Source organism: Salvelinus fontinalis, chromosome 29 (assembly GCF_029448725.1).
Source record: "Salvelinus fontinalis isolate EN_2023a chromosome 29, ASM2944872v1, whole genome shotgun sequence".
NCBI lineage: Eukaryota > Metazoa > Chordata > Actinopteri > Salmoniformes > Salmonidae > Salvelinus > Salvelinus fontinalis.
The window spans coordinates 41,389,435-41,406,679 of NC_074693.1; the positions used below are offsets into that span (position 1 = coordinate 41,389,435).

The 17,245-nt window shown below is 40.3% G+C and overlaps 10 non-coding genes across 10 annotated transcripts; all 10 read left to right on the forward strand.

The window, feature by feature from the left end:
- The first annotated feature begins 17 nt into the window (after nt 1-17).
- trnac-gca (transfer RNA cysteine (anticodon GCA)) lies at nt 18-89 on the forward strand. The gene has a single exon. It is a non-coding gene; the product is annotated as a tRNA-Cys (tRNA).
- A 676-nt stretch (nt 90-765) lies between these two features.
- trnac-aca (transfer RNA cysteine (anticodon ACA)) lies at nt 766-838 on the forward strand. Its single transcript has one exon. It is a non-coding gene; the product is annotated as a tRNA-Cys (tRNA).
- Nucleotides 839-2,255: 1,417 nt separating this feature from the next.
- trnaw-cca (transfer RNA tryptophan (anticodon CCA)) lies at nt 2,256-2,327 on the forward strand. The gene has a single exon. It is a non-coding gene; the product is annotated as a tRNA-Trp (tRNA).
- Nucleotides 2,328-3,007: 680 nt separating this feature from the next.
- trnac-gca (transfer RNA cysteine (anticodon GCA)) lies at nt 3,008-3,079 on the forward strand. Its single transcript has one exon. It is a non-coding gene; the product is annotated as a tRNA-Cys (tRNA).
- Nucleotides 3,080-4,129: 1,050 nt separating this feature from the next.
- Nucleotides 4,130-4,201, forward strand: trnac-gca (transfer RNA cysteine (anticodon GCA)). Its single transcript has one exon. It is a non-coding gene; the product is annotated as a tRNA-Cys (tRNA).
- Nucleotides 4,202-4,873: 672 nt separating this feature from the next.
- trnaw-cca (transfer RNA tryptophan (anticodon CCA)) lies at nt 4,874-4,945 on the forward strand. The gene has a single exon. It is a non-coding gene; the product is annotated as a tRNA-Trp (tRNA).
- A 4,040-nt stretch (nt 4,946-8,985) lies between these two features.
- On the forward strand, nt 8,986-9,057 carry trnac-gca (transfer RNA cysteine (anticodon GCA)). The gene has a single exon. It is a non-coding gene; the product is annotated as a tRNA-Cys (tRNA).
- Nucleotides 9,058-9,732: 675 nt separating this feature from the next.
- On the forward strand, nt 9,733-9,804 carry trnac-gca (transfer RNA cysteine (anticodon GCA)). Its single transcript has one exon. It is a non-coding gene; the product is annotated as a tRNA-Cys (tRNA).
- Nucleotides 9,805-14,895: 5,091 nt separating this feature from the next.
- trnaw-cca (transfer RNA tryptophan (anticodon CCA)) lies at nt 14,896-14,967 on the forward strand. Its single transcript has one exon. It is a non-coding gene; the product is annotated as a tRNA-Trp (tRNA).
- Nucleotides 14,968-17,139: 2,172 nt separating this feature from the next.
- On the forward strand, nt 17,140-17,211 carry trnaw-cca (transfer RNA tryptophan (anticodon CCA)). The gene has a single exon. It is a non-coding gene; the product is annotated as a tRNA-Trp (tRNA).
- Nucleotides 17,212-17,245: the final 34 nt, after the last annotated feature.

Genomic DNA, 17,245 nt, shown 5'->3' on the forward strand with positions numbered 1-17,245 from the left:
ACACAGGTTCAGTCAGAGGGGGTATAGCTCAGTGGTAGAGCATTTGACTGCAGATCAAGAGGTCCCAGGTTCAAATCCTGGTGCCACCTTGATGTCAAGTACTATCTATTTGTATCTTTAGAGTCGGAGTGCTCATTTTCAGGAGTTGTTACTCAATCTAAAATGTCCATCATTTGATGTTTTTTCTCTCAGTCAGACAGTTCCAAACAAAGGTGGAAGTGCGATAGACTTCAGATCAAGAGGACTCAGGTTCAAATCCTTTAGTGAACTTGAAATCAAATACTTTTTAATGTGTGCTTTCAAAGAGAGAGTGTTCTTTATTAGGTTATGTAGATCTCCATCTTAAATGTCCCTTATTAGACAATTTTTGGACATTTTTCCATTAGCGTGGGAAAAGCTCAGTGGTAGAGAATTTGACTGCAGATCAAGGGGTCCCAGTTTCAAATTCTGGTGCCCCCTTAAAATCAAGTGCTTTCTAAGTGTATCTTAACGGTTAGAGTATTCCTTTTTAGATTATGTTACTCAATCTAAAATGTCCCTCATTTGATGTTTTTTCTCTCAGTCTAACAGTACCAAACAGAGTGGGTAGTCTGCTGCTCTTGAGATCCAGAGGTGTCAGGTAATTTTTTTCTTTCTATATACTTGAAATCAAATACATTACTGGTGTGTTTTCCAAGAGGGAGAGTTTTTGAAGAGGCAAAATAACTCTCCATCTAAAATGGCCCTTGTTAGACAGTTTTTTCCTCTTACACAGTTTCTGACAGAGGGGGTATAGCTCAGTGGTAGAGCATTTGACTACAAATCAAGAGGTCCCAGATTCATAGTCCTGGTGCCCACTTGAAATTAAATGCTTTATAAGTGTGATTTGAGAGAGGGAGTGTTCTTTATTAGGTCCTGTTACTCTTAATCACAAAACATAGGGCTTATGGACAAACTCAATAAAATAATGTTCATATGGTTCATATGGTATAATTGAAAAAAAAAAGACAAACGGTCCAGAAGGCACTTTTTTAGAGGGTGTTGAATTATTTTGGGGTGATTTTCAAAATTTGACCCTTGGGTCTTGACTTTGTGACCATTTGCAATATGAAAATCTACGGTAGAGTGCGCTCGACATCTTTGGGATTTTTGGTGTATGACACTTGGCATTTGCCCTATGCCACTTGCCATATGGTTTGGATGAACTGCCGTCCATTTGAGTGGTATTTGTGATTGTGTATGTGTTTCGTCCAATGCCAATATGTTGCCATTCATTTTTGTCCATTTCATGGGGGTTTTCCCTTATTAGCTGTTTTTTCTCTCTGCTGTTTTTTCTCTTAGTATCTAACAGAGGGGGTAGTGCGTTACACTTCAGATCAAGAGGTCTCAGGTTCAAATCCTACTATCCCCTTGATATCAAATACATTATAGGTGAGTTTTCATAGAGGGAGAGTTCTTTATTATGAGTTCATTTTTAGGTAATATAACTCTCCATCTAAAATGTCCGTTATTAGATGTTTTCGTCTCTGTCAGACAGTTCCAAGCAGAGGGTGTGTTACAATTCAGATCAAGAGGTCCCAGGTTCAAATCCTGGTGCCCCCTTCATGTCAAGTACTATCTAATTGTATCTTGAGAGATGGAGTGCTCATTTTCAGGTGTTGTTCCTCAATCTAAAATGTCCCTCATTTGATGTTTTTTCTCTCAATCTAACAGTACCAAACAAAGGTGGAAGTGCGATAGACTTCAGATCAAGAGGACTCAGGTTCAAATCCTTTAGTGAACTTGAAATCAAATACTTTTTAATGTGTGCTTTCAAAGAGAGAGTGTTCTTTATTAGGTTATGTAGATCTCCATCTTAAATGTCCCTTATTAGACAATTTTTGGACATTTTTCCATTAGCGTGGGTAAAGCTCAGTGGTAGAGAATTTGACTGCAGATCAAGCGGTCCCAGTTTCAAATTCTGGTGCCCCCTTAAAATCAAGTGCTTTCTAAGTGTATCTTGACGGTTAGAGTATTCTTTTTTAGATTATGTTACTCAATCTAAAATGTCCCTCATTTGATATTTTTTCTCTCAGTCTAACAGTACCAAACAGAGTGGGTAGTCTGCTGCTCTTGAGATCCAGAGGTGTCAGGTCATTTTTTTTTCTATCCACTTGAAATCAAATACATTACTGGTGTGTTTTCCAAGAGGGAGAGTTTTTGAAGAGGCAAAATAACTCTCCATCTAAAATGGCCCTTGTTAGACGGTTTATCCCTCTTATACAGTTTCTGACAGAGTGGGTATAGCTCAGTGGTAGAGCATTTGACTCCAGATCAAGAGGTCCCAGGTTCAAATCCTGGTGCCCCCTTGATGTCAAGTACTATCTAATTGTATCTTGAGAGATGGAGTGCTCATTTTCAGGTGTTGTTCTTTAATCTAAAATGTCCCTCATTTGATGTTTTTTCTCTCAGTCTAACAGTACCAAACAGAGTGGGTAGTCTGCTGCTCTTGAGATTCGGAGGTGTCAGGTAATTTTTTTTTCTATCCACTTGAAATCAAATACATTACTGGTGTGTTTTACAAGAGGGAGAGTTTTTGAAGAGGCAAAATAACTCTCCATCTAAAATGGCCCTTGTTAGACAGTTTATCCTTCTTATACAGTTTCTGACAGAGGATGTATAGCTCAGTGGTAGAGTATTTGACTGCAGATCAAGAGGTCCCAGGTTCAAATCCTGGTGCCACCTTGATGTCAAGTACTATCTAATTGTATCTTTAGAGTCGGAGTGCTCATTTTCAGGTGTTGTTCCTCAATCTAAAATGTCCCTCATTTGATGTTTTTTCTCTCAGTCTAACAGTACCAAACAGAGTGGGTAGTCTGCTGCTCTTGAGATTCGGAGGTGTCAGGTAATTTTTTTTTCTATCCACTTGAAATCAAATACATTACTGGTGTGTTTTACAAGAGGGAGAGTTTTTGAAGAGGCAAAATAACTCTCCATCTAAAATGGCCCTTGTTAGACAGTTTTTCCCTCTTACACAGTTTCTGACAGAGGGGGTATAGCTCAGTGGTAGAGCATTTGACTGCAGATCAAGAGGTCCCAGGTTCAAATCCTGGTGCCCCCTTGATGTCACGTACTATCTAATTGTATCTTTAGAGTCGGAGTGCTCATTTTCAGGAGTTGTTACTCAATCTAAAATGTCCATCATTTGATGTTTTTTCTCTCAGTCAGACAGTTCCAAACAAAGGTGGAAGTGCGATAGACTTCAGATCAAGAGGACTCAGGTTCAAATCCTTTAGTGAACTTGAAATCAAATACTTTTTAATGTGTGCTTTCAAAGAGAGAGTGTTCTTTATTAGGTTATGTAGATCTCCATCTTAAATGTCCCTTATTAGACAATTTTTGGACATTTTTCCATTAGCGTGGGAAAAGCTTAGTGGTAGAGAATTTGACTGCAGATCAAGCGGTCCCAGTTTCAAATTCTGGTGCCCCCTTAAAATCAAGTGCTTTCTAAGTGTATCTTGACGGTTAGAGTATTCTTTTTTAGATTATGTTACTCAATCTAAAATGTCCCTCATTTGATATTTTTTCTCTCAGTCTAACAGTACCAAACAGAGTGGGTAGTCTGCTGCTCTTGAGATCCAGAGGTGTCAGGTAATTTTTTTTTCTATCCACTTGAAATCAAATACATTACTGATGTGTTTTACAAGAGGGAGAGTTTTTGAAGAGGCAAAATAACTCTCCATCTAAAATGGCCCTTGTTAGACAGTTTATCCTTCTTATACAGTTTCTGACAGAGGATGTATAGCTCAGTGGTAGAGCATTTGACTGCAGATCAAGAGGTCCCAGGTTCAAATCTTGGTGCCACCTTGATGTCAAGTACTATCTAATTGTATCTTTAGAGTCGGAGTGCTCATTTTCAGGTGTTGTTCCTCAATCTAAAATGTTCCTCATTTGATGTTTTTTCTCTCAGTCTAACAGTACCAAACAGAGTGGGTAGTCTGCTGCTCTTGAGATTCGGAGGTGTCAGGTAATTTTTTTTTCTATCCACTTGAAATCAAATACATTACTGGTGTGTTTTACAAGAGGGAGAGTTTTTGAAGAGGCAAAATAACTCTCCATCTAAAATGGCCCTTGTTAGACAGTTTTTCCCTCTTACACAGTTTCTGACAGAGGGGGTATAGCTCAGTGGTAGAGCATTTGACTGCAGATCAAGAGGTCCCAGGTTCAAATCCTGGTGCCCCCTTGATGTCAAGTACTATCTAATTGTATCTTTAGAGTCGGAGTGCTCATTTTCAGGAGTTGTTACTCAATCTAAAATGTCCATCATTTGATGTTTTTTCTCTCAGTCAGACAGTTCCAAACAAAGGTGGAAGTGCGATAGACTTCAGATCAAGAGGACAGGTTCAAATCCTTTAGTGAACTTGAAATCAAATACTTTTTAATGTGTGCTTTCAAAGAGAGAGTGTTCTTTATTAGGTTATGTAGATCTCCATCTTAAATGTCCCTTATTAGACAATTTTTGGACATTTTTCCATTAGCGTGGGTAAAGCTCAGTGGTAGAGAATTTGACTGCAGATCAAGCGGTCCCAGTTTCAAATTCTGGTGCCCCCTTAAAATCAAGTGCTTTCTAAGTGTATCTTGACGGTTAGAGTATTCTTTTTTAGATTATGTTACTCAATCTAAAATGTCCCTCATTTGATATTTTTTCTCTCAGTCTAACAGTACCAAACAGAGTGGGTAGTCTGCTGCTCTTGAGATCCAGAGGTGTCAGGTAATTTTTTTTTCTATCCACTTGAAATCAAATACATTACTGGTGTGTTTTCCAAGAGGGAGAGTTTTTGAAGAGGCAAAATAACTCTCCATCTAAAATGGCCCTTGTTAGACGGTTTATCCCTCTTATACAGTTTCTGACAGAGTGGGTATAGCTCAGTGGTAGAGCATTTGACTCCAGATCAAGAGGTCCCAGGTTCAAATCCTGGTGCCCCCTTGATGTCAAGTACTATCTAATTGTTTCTTGAGAGATGGAGTGCTCATTTTCAGGTGTTGTTCTTTAATCTAAAATGTCCCTCATTTGATGTTTTTTCTCTCAGTCTAACAGTACCAAACAGATTGGGTAGTCTGCTGCTCTTGAGATTCGGAGGTGTCAGGTAATTTTTTTTTCTATCCACTTGAAATCAAATACATTACTGGTGTGTTTTACAAGAGGGAGAGTTTTTGAAGAGGCAAAATAACTCTCCATCTAAAATGGCCCTTGTTAGACAGTTTTTCCCTCTTACACAGTTTCTGACAGAGGGGGTATAGCTCAGTGGTAGAGCATTTGACTGCAGATCAAGAGGTCCCATATTCAAATCCTGGTGCCCCCTTGATGTCAAGTACTATCTAATTGTATCTTTAGAGTCGGAGTGCTCATTTTCAGGAGTTGTTACTCAATCTAAAATGTCCATCATTTGATGTTTTTTCTCTCAGTCAGACAGTTCCAAACAAAGGTGGAAGTGCGATAGACTTCAGATCAAGAGGACTCAGGTTCAAATCCTTTAGTGAACTTGAAATCAAATACTTTTTAATGTGTGCTTTCAAAGAGAGAGTGTTCTTTATTAGGTTATGTAGATCTCCATCTTAAATGTCCCTTATTAGACAATTTTTGGACATTTTTCCATTAGCGTGGGTAAAGCTCAGTGGTAGAGAATTTGACTGCAGATCAAGCGGTCCCAGTTTCAAATTCTGGTGCCCCCTTAAAATCAAGTGCTTTCTAAGTGTATCTTGACGGTTAGAGTATTCTTTTTTAGATTATGTTACTCAATCTAAAATGTCCCTCATTTGATATTTTTTCTCTCAGTCTAACAGTACCAAACAGAGTGGGTAGTCTGCTGCTCTTGAGATCCAGAGGTGTCAGGTAATTTTTTTTTCTATCCACTTGAAATCAAATACATTACTGATGTGTTTTACAAGAGGGGGAGTTTTTGAAGAGGCAAAATAACTCTCCATCTAAAATGGCCCTTGTTAGACAGTTTATCCTTCTTATACAGTTTCTGACAGAGCATGTATAGCTCAGTGGTAGCGTATTTGACTGCAGATCAAGAGCTCCCATGTTCAAATCCTGGTGCCACCTTGATGTCAAGTACTATCTAATTGTATCTTTAGAGTCGGAGTGCTCATTTTCAGGTGTTGTTCCTCAATCTAAAATGTCCCTCATTTGATGTTTTTTCTCTCAGTCTAACAGTACCAAACAGAGTGGGTAGTCTGCTGCTCTTGAGATTCGGAGGTGTCAGGTAATTTTTTTTTCTATCCACTTGAAATCAAATACATTACTGGTGTGTTTTACAAGAGGGAGAGTTTTTGAAGAGGCAAAATAACTCTCCATCTAAAATGGCCCTTGTTAGACAGTTTTTCCCTCTTACACAGTTTCTGACAGAGGGGGTATAGCTCAGTGGTAGAGCATTTGACTGCAGATCAAGAGGTCCCATATTCAAATCCTGGTGCCCCCTTGATGTCAAGTACTATCTAATTGTATCTTTAGAGTCGGAGTGCTCATTTTCAGGAGTTGTTACTCAATCTAAAATGTCCATCATTTGATGTTTTTTCTCTCAGTCAGACAGTTCCAAACAAAGGTGGAAGTGCGATAGACTTCAGATCAAGAGGACTCAGGTTCAAATCCTTTAGTGAACTTGAAATCAAATACTTTTTAATGTGTGCTTTCAAAGAGAGAGTGTTCTTTATTAGGTTATGTAGATCTCCATCTTAAATGTCCCTTATTAGACAATTTTTGGACATTTTTCCATTAGCGTGGGTAAAGCTCAGTGGTAGAGAATTTGACTGCAGATCAAGCGGTCCCAGTTTCAAATTCTGGTGCCCCCTTAAAATCAAGTGCTTTCTAAGTGTATCTTGACGGTTAGAGTATTCTTTTTTAGATTATGTTACTCAATCTAAAATGTCCCTCATTTGATATTTTTTCTCTCAGTCTAACAGTACCAAACAGAGTGGGTAGTCTGCTGCTCTTGAGATCCAGAGGTGTCAGGTAATTTTTTTTTCTATCCACTTGAAATCAAATACATTACTGGTGTGTTTTACAAGAGGGAGAGTTTTTGAAGAGGCAAAATAACTCTCCATCTAAAATGGCCCTTGTTAGACAGTTTTTCCCTCTTACACAGTTTCTGACAGAGGGGGTATAGCTCAGTGGTAGAGCATTTGACTGCAGATCAAGAGGTCCCATATTCAAATCCTGGTGCCCCCTTGATGTCAAGTACTATCTAATTGTATCTTTAGAGTCGGAGTGCTCATTTTCAGGAGTTGTTACTCAATCTAAAATGTCCATCATTTGATGTTTTTTCTCTCAGTCAGACAGTTCCAAACAAAGGTGGAAGTGCGATAGACTTCAGATCAAGAGGACTCAGGTTCAAATCCTTTAGTGAACTTGAAATCAAATACTTTTTAATGTGTGCTTTCAAAGAGAGAGTGTTCTTTATTAGGTTATGTAGATCTCCATCTTAAATGTCCCTTATTAGACAATTTTTGGACATTTTTCCATTAGCGTGGGTAAAGCTCAGTGGTAGAGAATTTGACTGCAGATCAAGCGGTCCCAGTTTCAAATTCTGGTGCCCCCTTAAAATCAAGTGCTTTCTAAGTGTATCTTGACGGTTAGAGTATTCTTTTTTAGATTATGTTACTCAATCTAAAATGTCCCTCATTTGATATTTTTTCTCTCAGTCTAACAGTACCAAACAGAGTGGGTAGTCTGCTGCTCTTGAGATCCAGAGGTGTCAGGTAATTTTTTTTTCTATCCACTTGAAATCAAATACATTACTGATGTGTTTTACAAGAGGGGGAGTTTTTGAAGAGGCAAAATAACTCTCCATCTAAAATGGCCCTTGTTAGACAGTTTATCCTTCTTATACAGTTTCTGACAGAGCATGTATAGCTCAGTGGTAGAGTATTTGACTGCAGATCAAGAGCTCCCATGTTCAAATCCTGGTGCCACCTTGATGTCAAGTACTATCTAATTGTATCTTTAGAGTCGGAGTGCTCATTTTCAGGAGTTGTTACTCAATCTAAAATGTCCATCATTTGATGTTTTTTCTCTCAGTCAGACAGTTCCAAACAAAGGTGGAAGTGCGATAGACTTCAGATCAAGAGGACTCAGGTTCAAATCCTTTAGTGAACTTGAAATCAAATACTTTTTAATGTGTGCTTTCAAAGAGAGAGTGTTCTTTATTAGGTTATGTAGATCTCCATCTTAAATGTCCCTTATTAGACAATTTTTGGACATTTTTCCATTAGCGTGGGTAAAGCTCAGTGGTAGAGAATTTGACTGCAGATCAAGCGGTCCCAGTTTCAAATTCTGGTGCCCCCTTAAAATCAAGTGCTTTCTAAGTGTATCTTGACGGTTAGAGTATTCTTTTTTAGATTATGTTACTCAATCTAAAATGTCCCTCATTTGATATTTTTTCTCTCAGTCTAACAGTACCAAACAGAGTGGGTAGTCTGCTGCTCTTGAGATCCAGAGGTGTCAGGTAATTTTTTTTTCTATCCACTTGAAATCAAATACATTACTGATGTGTTTTACAAGAGGGGGAGTTTTTGAAGAGGCAAAATAACTCTCCATCTAAAATGGCCCTTGTTAGACAGTTTATCCTTCTTATACAGTTTCTGACAGAGCATGTATAGCTCAGTGGTAGAGTATTTGACTGCAGATCAAGAGCTCCCATGTTCAAATCCTGGTGCCACCTTGATGTCAAGTACTATCTAATTGTATCTTTAGAGTCGGAGTGCTCATTTTCAGGTGTTGTTCCTCAATCTAAAATGTCCCTCATTTGATGTTTTTTCTCTCAGTCTAACAGTACCAAACAGAGTGGGTAGTCTGCTGCTCTTGAGATTCGGAGGTGTCAGGTAATTTTTTTTTCTATCCACTTGAAATCAAATACATTACTGGTGTGTTTTACAAGAGGGAGAGTTTTTGAAGAGGCAAAATAACTCTCCATCTAAAATGGCCCTTGTTAGACAGTTTTTCCCTCTTACACAGTTTCTGACAGAGGGGGTATAGCTCAGTGGTAGAGCATTTGACTGCAGATCAAGAGGTCCCAGGTTCAAATCCTGGTGCCCCCTTGATGTCAAGTACTATCTAATTGTATCTTTAGAGTCGGAGTGCTCATTTTCAGGAGTTGTTACTCAATCAAAAATGTCCATCATTTGATGTTTTTTCTCTCAGTCAGACAGTTCCAAACAAAGGTGGAAGTGCGATAGACTTCAGATCAAGAGGACTCAGGTTAAAAATCCTTTAGTGAACATGAAATCAAATACTTTTTAATGTGTGCTTTCAAAGAGAGAGTGTTCTTTATTAGGTTATGTAGATCTCCATCTTAAATGTCCCTTATTAGACAATTTTTGGACATTTTTCCATTAGCGTGGGAAAAGCTTAGTGGTAGAGAATTTGACTGCAGATCAAGCGGTCCCAGTTTCAAATTCTGGTGCCCCCTTAAAATCAAGTGCTTTCTAAGTGTATCTTGACGGTTAGAGTATTCTTTTTTAGATTATGTTACTCAATCTAAAATGTCCCTCATTTGATATTTTTTCTCTCAGTCTAACAGTACCAAACAGAGTGGGTAGTCTGCTGCTCTTGAGATCCAGAGGTGTCAGGTAATTTTTTTTTCTATCCACTTGAAATCAAATACATTACTGATGTGTTTTACAAGAGGGAGAGTTTTTGAAGAGGCAAAATAACTCTCCATCTAAAATGGCCCTTGTTAGACAGTTTATCCTTCTTATACAGTTTCTGACAGAGGATGTATAGCTCAGTGGTAGAGCATTTGACTGCAGATCAAGAGGTCCCAGGTTCAAATCCTGGTGCCACCTTGATGTCAAGTACTATCTAATTGTATCTTTAGAGTCGGAGTGCTCATTTTCAGGTGTTGTTCCTCAATCTAAAATGTCCCTCATTTGATGTTTTTTCTCTCAGTCTAACAGTACCAAACAGAGTGGGTAGTCTGCTGCTCTTGAGATTCGGAGGTGTCAGGTAATTTTATTTTCTATCCACTTGAAATCAAATACATTACTGGTGTGTTTTACAAGAGGGAGAGTTTTTGAAGAGGCAAAATAACTCTCCATCTAAAATGGCCCTTGTTAGACAGTTTTTCCCTCTTACACAGTTTCTGACAGAGGGGGTATAGCTCAGTGGTAGAACATTTGACTGCAGATCAAGAGGTCCCATATTCAAATCCTGGTGCCCCCTTGATGTCAAGTACTATCTAATTGTATCTTTAGAGTCGGAGTGCTCATTTTCAGGAGTTGTTACTCAATCTAAAATGTCCATCATTTGATGTTTTTTCTCTCAGTCAGACAGTTCCAAACAAAGGTGGAAGTGCGATAGACTTCAGATTTTTTATTTATTTTATTTAACCTTTATTTAACCAGGTAGGCAAATTGAGAACACGTTCTCATTTACAATTGCGACCTGGCCAAGATAAAGCAAAGCAGTTCGACACATACAACAACACATAGTTACACATGGAGTAAAAACAAACATATAGTCAATAATACAGTGAAAAAAATAAGTCTACAGTATATACAATGTGAGCAAGTGAGGTGAGATAAGGGGGGTGAAGGCAAACAGATATATGTATAAATAAATAAAAATATAAAAAGGCCATGGAGGCGAAGTGAGTACAACACAGCAAGTAAAATAAAAACTAAAAAAAACACTGGAATGGTTGGTTTGCATTGGAAGAAAGTGCAAAGTAGAGACAGAAATAATGGGGTGCAAAGGAGCAAAATAAATTAATAAATAAATACAGTAGGTAAAGAGGTAGTTGTTTGGGCTAAATTGTAGATGGGTTATGTACAGGTGCAGTAATCTATGAGCTGCTCTGACAGCTGGTGCTTAAAGCTAGTGAGGGAGATAGGTGTTTCCAGTTTCAGAGATTTTTGTAGTTCGTTCCAGTCATTGGCAGCAGAGAACTGGAAGGAGAGGCGTCCAAAGGAAGAATTGGTTTTGGGGGTGACTAGAGAGATATACCTGCTGGAGCGCGTGCTACGGGTAGGTGCTGCTATGGTGACCAGCGAGCTGAGATAAGGGGGGACTTTACCTAGCAGGGTCTTGTAGATGACCTGGAACCAATGGGTTTGGCGACGAGTATGAAGCGAGGGCCAGCCAACGAGAGTGTACAGGTCGCAGTGGTGGGTAGTATATGGGGCTTTGGTGACAAAACGGATGGCACTGTGATAGACTGCATCCAATTTATTGAGTAGGGTTTTGGAGGCTATTTTGTAAATGACATCACCGAAGTCGAGGATTGGTAGGATGGTCAGTTTTACAAGGGTATGTTTGGCAGCATGAGTAAAGGATGCTTTGTTGCGGAATAGGAAGCCAATTCTAGATTTGACTTTGGATTGGAGATGTTTGATGTGGGTCTGGAAGGAGAGTTTACAGTCTAACCAGACACCTAGGTATTTGTAGTTGTCCACATATTCTAAGTCAGAGCCGTCCAAAGTAGTGATGTTGGACAGGCGGGCCGGAGCAGGCAGCGATCGGTTGAAGAGCATGCATTTGGTTTTACTTGTATTTAAGAGCAGTTGGAGGCCACGGAAGGAGAGTTGTATGGCATTGAAGCTCGCCTGGAGGGTTGTTAACACAGTGTCAAAAGAAGGGCCAGAAGTATACAGAATAGTGTCGTCTGCGTAGAGGTGGATCAGAGAATCACCAGCAGCAAGAGCGACATCATTGATGTAAACAGAGAAGAGAGTCGGTCCAAGAATTGAACCCTGTGGCACCCCCATAGAGACTGCCAGAGGCCCGGACAACAGACCCTCCGATTTGACACACTGAACTCTATCAGAGAAGTAGTTGGTGAACCAGGCGAGGCAATCATTAGAGAAACCAAGGCTGTCGAGTCTGCCAATGAGGATGTGGTGATTGACAGAGTCAAAAGCCTTGGCCAGGTCAATGAATACGGCTGCACAGTATTGTTTCCTATCGATGGCGGTTACGATATCGTTTATGACCTTGAGCGTGGCTGAGGTGCACCCATGACCAGCTCTGAAACCAGATTGCATAGCGGAGAAGGTGTGGTGTGATTCGAAATGGTCGGTAATCTGTTTGTTGACTTGGCTTTCGAAGACCTTAGAAAGGCAGGGTAGGATAGATATAGGTCTGTAGCAGTTAGGGTCAAGGGTGTCCCCCCCTTTGAAGAGGGGCATGCTTATTCAAGATGGTGAGGAAGGCATTTTTAAAAAATGACCAGGCATCCTCTACTGACGGGATGAGATCAATATCCTTCCAGGATACCCCGGCCAGGTCAATTAGGAAGGCCTGCTCGCTGAAGTGTTTCAGGGAGCGTTTGACAGTGATGAGTGGAGGTCGTTTGACCGCTGACCCATTACGGATGCAGGCAATGAGGCAGTGATCGCTGAGATCTTGGTTAAAAACAGCAGAGGTGTATTTGGAGGGCAAGTTTGTTAGGATGATATCTATGAGGGTACCCGTGTTTACGGAATTAGGGTGGTACCTGGTAGGTTCATTAATAATTTGTGTGAGATTGAGGGCATCAAGCTTAGATTGTAGGGTGGCTGGGGTGTTGAGCATGTTCAAATTTAGGTCACCTAGCAGCACGAGCTCTGAAGATAGATGGGGGGCAATCAGTTCACATATAGTGTCCAGAGCACAGCTGGGGGCAGAGGGTGGTCTATAGCAGGCGGCAACGGTGAGAGACTTGTTTTTAGAGAGGTGGATTTTTAAAAGTAGAAGTTCAAATTGTTTGGGAACAGACCTGGATAGTATAACAGAACTCTGCAGGCAGTCTTTGCAGTAGATTGCAACACCGCCCCCTTTGGCCGTTCTATCTTGTCTGAAAATATTGTAATTGGGGATAAAAATGTCTGAATTTTTGGTGGTCTTTCTAAGCCAGGATTCAGACACGGCTAAAACATCCGGGTTGGTAGAGTGTGCTAAAGCAGTGAACAGAACAAACTTAGGGAGGAGGCTCCTAATGTTAACATGCATGAAGCCAAGGCTATTACGGTTACAGAAGTCATCAAAAGAGAGCGCCTGGGGAATAGGAGTGGAGCCAGGTACTGCAGGGCCTGGATTCACCTCTACATCACCAGAGGAACAGAGGAGAAGTAGGATAATGGTACGGCTAAAAGCTATGAGAATTGGTCGCCTAGAGCTACCAGAGCAGAGAGTAAAAGGAAGTTTCTGGGGGCGATAAAATAGTTTAAAGGAATAATGTACAGACAAAGGTATGGTAGGATGTGAATACAGTGGAGGTAAACCTAGGTATTGAGTGATGATGAGAGAGATCTTGTCTCTAGAAACATCATTGAAACCAGGTGATGTCATCGCATATGTGGGTGGTGGAACTGCAGGGTTGGATATGGTATAGAGAGCAGGGCTAGAATCTCTACAGTGAAATAAGCCAATAAACACTAACCAGAACAGCAATGGACAATGCATATTTACATTAAGGAGAGGCAAGCTTAATCAAGTGATAAATAAGGGTCCAGTGAGTAGAGGTTGGTTGGGGTCGTGGCGATCCAGACAGCTGGCCGGGTATATGGCTATCGGTAGCAGCATAGGATGGAGGTCTGTTTGTAGATACCTCGTGCGTTTCCGTCGGTAGGTTCCGTGTAGTGGGGTTTTGTTCAGATAGCAGCCGATAAGACAGCTAACGATTAGCGGGCCTCAGATGAGCGTTCAGGTAACGCCGGGACGGAGGTGCCGGTTGGATAAATCCCTCGGGCAGATAACGTCGGCAGTCAGTCGTGAAGGCCCGGTGGGGTTCCGTATCTGCAGCAGCAACAAAGAAGCGGGTCCGGATGGTGATGGAACTCCTCAGCTGGCTAGCTCCAGCATGATTTGAGTTAGCTCCGGGGTCGACGTAAGCCAATAGTCACACGGTATGCAGCTAGCTAGCTGCGAAATCAAGGTGCACGTGTCCAGAGGCTGCGGTTGGAATCCGGGGAAACTGAGAGAAAAAAAGTCCCGGAATGCTCCGGTCCGAGTCGCGTTGCACAAAAGTGCCGGTAGATTATCGAGCTAGAGGAATAGCTGATGACCGCAAAAACGTGGGCAGCTGAAACACCAACGCTAGCCAGCAAACCGGCTAATTTCGGGGCAGCTACAGATTAGCTTCTGGCTAGCTATCGGAGTAGCTTCTGGATTAGCTTTCAGGCTAGCTTCTGAATTAGCCCCTGGCTATCTTCCACGATGGATTTTCAGATTGAGGTAAATAGTACTTATTGTAATTGGTGAAGCGGGTTGCAGGAAAGCTTTTGCAGGAAAGCTTTTGTAGTTGAGTTCTTGGATAATAAAATAAATAAAAGATATGTGAAGAAAAGGTGTAAATATATATATATACAGGACACGACACGACAACACGGAAAAATACGTCTGAACTGCTAAGCCACCTTGGTGCTTTGTGATCAAGAGGACTCAGGTTCAAATCCTTTAGTGAACTTGAAATCAAATACTTTTTAATGTGTGCTTTCAAAGAGAGAGTGTTCTTTATTAGGTTATGTAGATCTCCATCTTAAATGTCCCTTATTAGACAATTTTTGGACATTTTTCCATTAGCGTGGGTAAAGCTCAGTGGTAGAGAATTTGACTGCAGATCAAGCGGTCCCAGTTTCAAATTCTGGTGCCCCCTTAAAATCAAGTGCTTTCTAAGTGTATCTTGACGGTTAGAGTATTCTTTTTTAGATTATGTTACTCAATCTAAAATGTCCCTCATTTGATATTTTTTCTCTCAGTCTAACAGTACCAAACAGAGTGGGTAGTCTGCTGCTCTTGAGATCCAGAGGTGTCAGGTAATTTTTTTTTCTATCCACTTGAAATCAAATACATTACTGGTGTGTTTTCCAAGAGGGAGAGTTTTTGAAGAGGCAAAATAACTCTCCATCTAAAATGGCCCTTGTTAGACGGTTTATCCCTCTTATACAGTTTCTGACAGAGTGGGTATAGCTCAGTGGTAGAGCATTTGACTCCAGATCAAGAGGTCCCAGGTTCAAATCCTGGTGCCCCCTTGATGTCAAGTACTATCTAATTGTTTCTTGAGAGATGGAGTGCTCATTTTCAGGTGTTGTTCTTTAATCTAAAATGTCCCTCATTTGATGTTTTTTCTCTCAGTCTAACAGTACCAAACAGATTGGGTAGTCTGCTGCTCTTGAGATTCGGAGGTGTCAGGTAATTTTTTTTTCTATCCACTTGAAATCAAATACATTACTGGTGTGTTTTACAAGAGGGAGAGTTTTTGAAGAGGCAAAATAACTCTCCATCTAAAATGGCCCTTGTTAGACAGTTTTTCCCTCTTACACAGTTTCTGACAGAGGGGGTATAGCTCAGTGGTAGAGCATTTGACTGCAGATCAAGAGGTCCCATATTCAAATCCTGGTGCCCCCTTGATGTCAAGTACTATCTAATTGTATCTTTAGAGTCGGAGTGCTCATTTTCAGGAGTTGTTACTCAATCTAAAATGTCCATCATTTGATGTTTTTTCTCTCAGTCAGACAGTTCCAAACAAAGGTGGAAGTGCGATAGACTTCAGATCAAGAGGACTCAGGTTCAAATCCTTTAGTGAACTTGAAATCAAATACTTTTTAATGTGTGCTTTCAAAGAGAGAGTGTTCTTTATTAGGTTATGTAGATCTCCATCTTAAATGTCCCTTATTAGACAATTTTTGGACATTTTTCCATTAGCGTGGGTAAAGCTCAGTGGTAGAGAATTTGACTGCAGATCAAGCGGTCCCAGTTTCAAATTCTGGTGCCCCCTTAAAATCAAGTGCTTTCTAAGTGTATCTTGACGGTTAGAGTATTCTTTTTTAGATTATGTTACTCAATCTAAAATGTCCCTCATTTGATATTTTTTCTCTCAGTCTAACAGTACCAAACAGAGTGGGTAGTCTGCTGCTCTTGAGATCCAGAGGTGTCAGGTAATTTTTTTTTCTATCCACTTGAAATCAAATACATTACTGATGTGTTTTACAAGAGGGGGAGTTTTTGAAGAGGCAAAATAACTCTCCATCTAAAATGGCCCTTGTTAGACAGTTTATCCTTCTTATACAGTTTCTGACAGAGCATGTATAGCTCAGTGGTAGAGTATTTGACTGCAGATCAAGAGGTCCCAGGTTCAAATCCTGGTGCCACCTTGATGTCAAGTACTATCTAATTGTTTCTTGAGAGATGGAGTGCTCATTTTCAGGTGTTGTTCCTCAATCTAAAATGTCCCTCATTTGATGTTTTTTCTCTCAGTCTAACAGTACCAAACAGAGTGGGTAGTCTGCTGCTCTTGAGATTCGGAGGTGTCAGGTAATTTTTTTTTCTATCCACTTGAAATCAAATACATTACTGGTGTGTTTTACAAGAGGGAGAGTTTTTGAAGAGGCAAAATAACTCTCCATCTAAAATGGCCCTTGTTAGACAGTTTTTCCCTCTTACACAGTTTCTGACAGAGGGGGTATAGCTCAGTGGTAGAGCATTTGACTGCAGATCAAGAGGTCCCATATTCAAATCCTGGTGCCCCCTTGATGTCAAGTACTATCTAATTGTTTCTTGAGAGATGGAGTGCTCATTTTCAGGAGTTGTTACTCAATCTAAAATGTCCATCATTTGATGTTTTTTCTCTCAGTCAGACAGTTCCAAACAAAGGTGGAAGTGCGATAGACTTCAGATCAAGAGGACTCGGGTTCTAATCCTTTAGTGAACTTGAAATCAAATACTTTTTAATGTGTGCTTTCAAAGAGAGAGTGTTCTTTATTAGGTTATGTAGATCTCCATCTTAAATGTCCCTTATTAGACAATTTTTGGACATTTTTCCATTAGCGTGGGTAAAGCTCAGTGGTAGAGAATTTGACTGCAGATCAAGCGGTCCCAGTTTCAAATTCTGGTGCCCCCTTAAAATCAAGTGCTTTCTAAGTGTATCTTGACGGTTAGAGTATTCTTTTTTAGATTATGTTACTCAATCTAAAATGTCCCTCATTTGATATTTTTTCTCTCAGTCTAACAGTACCAAACAGAGTGGGTAGTCTGCTGCTCTTGAGATCCAGAGGTGTCAGGTAATTTTTTTTTCTATCCACTTGAAATCAAATACATTACTGGTGTGTTTTCCAAGAGGGAGAGTTTTTGAAGAGGCAAAATAACTCTCCATCTAAAATGGCCCTTGTTAGACGGTTTATCCCTCTTATACAGTTTCTTACAGAGTGGGTATAGCTCAGTGGTAGAGCATTTGACTCCAGATCAAGAGGTCCCAGGTTCAAATCCTGGTGCCCCCTTGATGTCAAGTACTATCTAATTGTTTCTTGAGAG